We start from the raw sequence: 6,625 nt of genomic DNA on the forward strand, positions 1-6,625 counted from the left end.
GTCCTCATCATAGTTGCTAGCCGACACTTTGGCAACAACAGAGGCAACGATGACGAAAAGTCGAAACTTGGAGCTAACATCTCTTCGCGGTCGCAGCAGCGCTGCCAAGCAACTTCTTCGCATTCCAAATGCCACACACCGTACTCAACAGCAGATCCCTGTCGCGTGCCAGCACTGACTCCTTCGTGTCACGTTCGATAGCACAAACGATGTCCAGTTTTTCTTCTATGCTGAACATCCGGTGTCTTTTTTATCCGAGCTTTGGCGTGACGCGAGTCCTCGCCTGCGCGACGCCGCAATGCTCTCTCGCACGCTGCTGAAATGATGTTGATGTTGATGTGGCTTCAAGCGTGAAGGCACAGGGCGATTGGAGGCCCTTGTTCCGATCTCTGAGGCTTGTTGTTCTGCCGCGCTGCCCAATGGAGACGACTCAACGGCGTGTTTGCGTGACAAAAAGGGGAAACACTATGTGTTAACTGATACGTACGCAATAAGCTGGTACGGTTTATGCGGATACAAAACACATTATGTTCAATGGCCGCCGAGTTGGGGATTTGACTTTACTACTTTTAAAACGAACCTACTGTTTAAGCTGGTACGGTCTAACGAGGTTTTACTGTACAGGCGTACTTGGTTGCACGTAAGTGGAAGTGTGTGCAGCAATGACCGACCACTTATTCCTTGTACAGGGGCCTTAAAATGTAAATAAAATTATCTTTTTTGGATGCATTAGTTTTATTTTTGGAACATTCAATAGTTTGGACTTATTTACGTTCCCCCTGGGGTCCAAATTATCGGTCGTTGACTGTAGTACTGCCGGCTTCTGTGTGACGTTGAATTTGCGTAACACAGCTTATATTACCGGTGTCATGAAGTCCACGCCTTGCATTGCAGCACTGCCCATATCGTGATGGTAGGCGAATGTTCTCGCGGTCTCGGGCATTGCGAAATTTCAAATAGACTGAAGCACAACAGTGCGTAAAAGCACATAAATGAATTTTCAGTGCTGCTGGCATTGTAAAATATGTTGAACTTGCGTTTTTCCATGAATATAGCTGAATAACGGCAGTTATAAGGGTGGACATGGTTGGGGCGACCAAAAATCGCGAAAAAATTGATTTTTTTATTGCATTATTGGAATGTACAGCTATTGCACCTATAGTGTTAATTTCATACCGATAACATCAGTATTTTAGCGTCAGTGACGCCTTATACGACGTGTACTGGCTGAATTTCAGGCGAAACTTATGCTGAAACGGCACATTTTCCAATATGCGCGCCTGCTCTTTCATGTGTGCCAGTGTGGACATCTTGGTCTCTTTTGAAAGAGCCGACCTTTTCCTTTAAATTCCCGCCTGAGCAGGCTCCATTCAGCCATTGGCCACTTAGAAAATGTGCTGCAAAAAAAGGTACTAAAACGCCCTCCTATTCGTCACTTGGTGCACGTGACTTGAGCTTGCCTCCCGATTGGCGGAACTGCATGGCCACCATCTGCTCCGCGCTTGGAGCTGCACATTGAGGTGCGCCATCTTGCCCCAGTGTCAGCGAGGAAGCGTGACGCGATGTCTGAAACGGAGCGCAGATTTCTGATGCGGCAAGTGTGGTGCGAAAAATGTGACGGACGCTCGTCGAAAACTTTAAAAAAAGAAAAAAACGCTGCTCGACACTGCAACACGCCCAGGATGCAACAACCTCAGCGTCCAATACAAAAATAGTTGATGTAGCAACGGCAGGCCTAACGACCGCATCGGCTGCTGCGGATACTGTGACAAGTCCGTCTGCCGCGGACCCTTTGACCAACGCTCGCATATGGCAAGATACAATCTACCGGCAATCCTCCGAGCTGGAGGAGGAAGAAGTGAGAGCCAAAGCAAAGCTATCGTAGTTGTCTTCCGCTCCAGAGATGGTGTTGAAACGTGAGTTCGTGGGTGACAGTACTGACGATGCACTTCGCCTGCCTGATGGGACTACATTTACGATTGTGGATTTGAGTGCCGTGAACACTTTATTAACGTTAGTGAACTGCAATATTTGCAATGGTGCCTTAGAAATAGTCCAAGGCGAGTGGGAATATGGACTCGCTGTGAAGCCGTGTTTTATGTGAGCAAACTGTGGAGAGATTACGTCAGTGTGGAGCTCGCTGCACATTCATTGTGCTGAACGAATGAAACCCTTTGCTGTGAACGTTTTTCCTAAGCGTGCATGCAGGCAACGGGGAACCGACAGACCACGTTCGATGATGTTTTCTCGTTGATGGGCTTCAGCCGTCGGGCTCTTCGCACGAAAACGTGGCAGAGCTACGTGAAGACGAAGTTGACGCCAGTGGTCGATCATGCGGCGCGTAATCTAACGAGTGACTGCGTGCAGTCGGTTTGCGAACTTTACGCGAAACTGAACGTGGGTCATATTGGGAACATTGTCGTGTCGTATGACGGGTCATGGATGACCCGTGGTCATACAGTGCAGTCCACTTAAAACGATATCGAGAAAGACGAAATATATGATCCTTATAACCGATGATCGCTATATCTGGACTGCAGTTATTAAAAAAAAAATTTAAAAAGAAATAAAAAACGCTGAACATACCTTTGCAGCTCCGAACTCGAATTCGCTACTTGCTCTAAAGAATAGATGATGTAGAAAGTAGGCCGTGAAACACAAACTTTATTTCTAGCGCCAATGACCGTGTCAAGGGTTAGGCGCGCCAAAATAGTCCGAAATCTGCACTTGCTATTGCGGCAGCTTCAGCTTCACAACCGCGGTGTACATAGATTCCAGCTGCTGCGCGAACACTGGCGGCAATCCTTTAGCATGTATAAAATCAATTAAGGAGTCGATCGACGACAGTGCACTTTGCGCGGACATCGAGGTCAGGGTCAAGGAGCCACTGTCAATCTCGTCACTGTCGCTGCTACTGTCGTCACTGTCGCACAACTTTGCCGTCTGTCGAGACATCACATCTTCGGCGATCGTCTCGTCGGTGACCTCATCGCAGAACGAGGCAGCACTGTCTGCAGTCAAAAACTCCTCCTTCGACGCACCACCTGTGTCACAGTAGGAACGAGCTCCCAGAGCTCGGTTATGTCAGCGGCTTCCACCGTGTTGGTCTCAGGGGGTTTGGGAAGTTCGTCTTTACGCACAAAGCCCGCCTTTTTGCAGCAATTGGTGATGAACCACTGGTAAAGCGCCTCTTCAACATCGGCGTACAAAGGGTCTCTAACCCTTTTCCGCTGATCGGCATGGCCACTGATAGCTCCTGACTTCACAATCGCGGTGCTCCCGGTTTTCAAGATGGTTGATATCGTCGATTGGGCGAGCTCATACTTCTTCACAAGGGCGCTCACCTTGAAGCCGCATCGAGAGTCCTGCAAAATATCCATCTTCGTGTCAAGTGACACAGCTTTGTGCTTTGTCGGCGCCATCTTCGTACTGGGTTGAACCGTTCGTTGCCCGCTGCTTCGGTGGCGTCAGCCTGCTATCGTGAGAGAGAGAGACGTGGGACGGGCGCCACCGCGCCGCTTTGCTTGTCGCTTTTTTTTTTTTTTCTTTCTCTCTCTTTCGGAGCAACTGTGGCCGACGCGCATGTGCGCGCTGCGCCTATTCAGCTATTCTCCGGTGCGCGGGTGGGACGCGCTGTGTGGTAATGGCGGCAGATACGAACTTACGGAGGTAAACATTGCCTCGTCTCGACATCATTTGTTTCAGGGAACTAAGCAACGCAAATTTTACGATTATTTGGCACGGAAAACGCCGTCGAGACAGCAAAATTTTGATCGTTATATCCGATATGCGGTGAATGACCTATTGTTATAAATGGTTTTTCCCCCATAGACCTAATGCATAAAATGACACTCTCATGTCGACCCATCCTTATAACCAATATATTGTTATATGTGGCATCGTTATAAGTGGACTGCACTGTACGTCCCATATCGATGTCGGCACCGTGGTCGAGTTGTTCAGCGGACTTGTGCTCGACTTTGTTGTATTGAGCGATTTCTGTGCTGGGTGTGAGTCGGGGCCTAAGGAGAGTGACCCTTCTTCCTATGGAGCCTGGAAGAATGGCCACAAGTGTCAGAAAAACACTAATAGAAAACTGGGGAGATGGAGGTTGAAGCTGCCCTTATCCTTTTCAGGCGATCACTGGAGCGGCACAATCTGCAGTATACAAATGTACTTTGTGACAGGGACAGCCGCAGTTATCTCACTTTAAAAAATGGTGAAGTGTTTGGGTATATCTCAATTGAAGAAGAGGACTGCGTGAATCACGTGCAAAAGTGCACGGGGACGGCTTTGCGCAACTTGGTGGCAAAACACAGACATGAGAGTCTTGATGGAAAGAGCCGTTTGACAGCAGACTTGATCTCCAAGTTAACCTCTTACTATGGATGGGCCCTGAAGACCCACAAAGGAGATAAAGATGCCACTCAAAATGCAGTGATGGCCACATATCATCACATTACATCAAATGATGATGTGGCTAATCACTCTCTTTGTCCATCAGGCCCAAATGCCTCATGCAAGCAAAATGCTGCCGTGGCCAAGGGTGAGCTGGTTCCAAAACATCCCATATATGAACATCTTTCAGACAAGAAGCTGCTGTAACGTTTCCAGCATGGTAAAACGCAAAATAACAATGAAAGCCTGCATTCAATGATCTGGGCACTGGCACCAAAAGACCGGCACACTTCTTTGTTCACGGTGGAGGCTGCTGTGGCAGAGGCAGTATTAAAGTTCAATGCAGGCAATGCAAGGGCCTCAAAGGACATAATGAAAGAACTATGTCTAAATCCGAGCCAGCAGTGTCGCAGCCGCATGGCTGAGAAAGATAGGGGTTGAATGGCAGCATCAGCCAAGAAGTGCAAAGCATCAGAAAACTTGTGCCAGTCCCTGAAAAAGCGGCACACAGGGGTTGGGAGTCAGCAGGAATACATGCCTGGTGCCTACTGAAATGTTCCAGCTGTAAATTTGTAAATAAAATAGGTTTTGCATGTTTTCTCACTTTTCTCAAAACATGTTTTGGGTCACTTCACCAGACTGTCGGAGTGATATCGCATGATCTAGAACAGCTAGAGCAATAATTCTTTCTTTCACAGAAAGCCTAATCTGCATATTACAAAGTGCTGAGAGCAGGATTTCAAATTTCTGCATATCTATATTTCCATTTTATTAATTTTCTTTTGGTATGGTAGCCTTAGGACAAGGAAAAAATTTCGATCACCTGCAGAATGGCTAATTATGATTTCATTTGAAAACATTTTGCAGCATTACAGTTATTGCACATTATAGTATCTAGCTATGCAATAATATTGACTTTCTGGTGAGCAGTCTTTTTTCCTGTTGTCTCTGGAAACAATAGAGTGGCAGCACTGTAAATCTCCTGAACTAATGCACCTACAAGAATAATTATTGCATATTTGAAATCAGCACGAAAAACTAATTAAGCTTGTTTATTTTCATCAGATTTGGCCATTGTATGCAGGAAATAATCTCCACAACCCATGTCTCTCCTTAAAATAAAATGATTTCAGAGGTGAATTCATTTCCTTCTTTGCAACTAAAGAACCAATTTTATTTTACAGTAAAACCTTGGTAATTCAGATTTCGAGGGACCAAAAAAAAAAAAGAAAATGGCCGGAATAACCGAATGTCGAATTATTGAAGGTATAGAGGAAACAATACACAAATTATTACATTCAAACCCACTTATAGCAATATTCAAGTGCCCGGAAAATTCCATTGTTATAACCGGTAATTGTTATAGCCGCGTTGCATGAAAAAAATCAAAATAGGAGGATGGCAGAGCTGTTGTCAGAAAACTAAAATGGCAGGGAGGCCAGTGCTCCTCAACACCACATCCCTTCATCTGGTTGCTGATCGTGTTCACTCGTTTAACTGCTTCCTAGGGGACGCTCCGATCCCGTGTAACAAGCCGCGGCTTTCGCTGGTAAAGAATGGCACAGCTATAACAACTGCAACGAAGAGTCACGAGTGGCAAGCGATATGCGAGCTCCGTCAAGACATCGCTTTAGTGGCCCCAAAAGGGGCCTTTTAAAATATGCGAGAAGGTTGCCGCAGCAGCCTGTTGTCTTGAGAAATCCAGAAGAAACGCTGAGGCGAGATCGCCGCAAGCATCTCGCCACATACCGTATTTACTCCATTGTAACGCGCCCTCGATTGTAACGCGCACCCGTTTGCTGTGACCTCAAAAAAGGAAAGCCCTTACAGAACTGCGCACCTCATTAATTCACACAGAAATACAACTGTCTCATTTGGAAAAATCAAAGGTTTACTCTCAATGCACTAAAGTTGCAATAAATAAACAAAGTGGCAGTTTCACCCGAAAGGCGAAGCATCGATTACGATAGCAAATTAGTAGACAGCTATACGAAAAGTAAGAATAATAGTTTTATCAGCTGCATAAACGTTTGAACATTCGCTTACTAGTTAAATTAAAATGCATGGTGTCATGCGTGCAAAAGCAAACATAAACACGTCTCACTCAATGACCGCGGAAAGTATCAAAACGCTGGAGCGAGGAAGTGCGGTAGTAGGAGCGAGGGAATTGACCTTCATGCGGCCTCTCGCTTCAGTGCAAACTAAGCGACGAGAACACAGCGCGGTG

General features: G+C 46.3%; 1 protein-coding gene across 1 annotated transcript in view; it reads left to right on the forward strand.

Annotated features, from left to right (window-relative positions):
• The window catches only part of nej (CREB binding protein nejire), a 96,228-nt gene that overhangs the window by 34,500 nt on the left and 55,103 nt on the right, over nt 1-6,625 (forward strand). The window lies entirely within an intron of this gene.

This window comes from Dermacentor andersoni, chromosome 4 (genome assembly GCF_023375885.2).
Source record: "Dermacentor andersoni chromosome 4, qqDerAnde1_hic_scaffold, whole genome shotgun sequence".
Lineage (NCBI taxonomy): Eukaryota > Metazoa > Arthropoda > Arachnida > Ixodida > Ixodidae > Dermacentor > Dermacentor andersoni.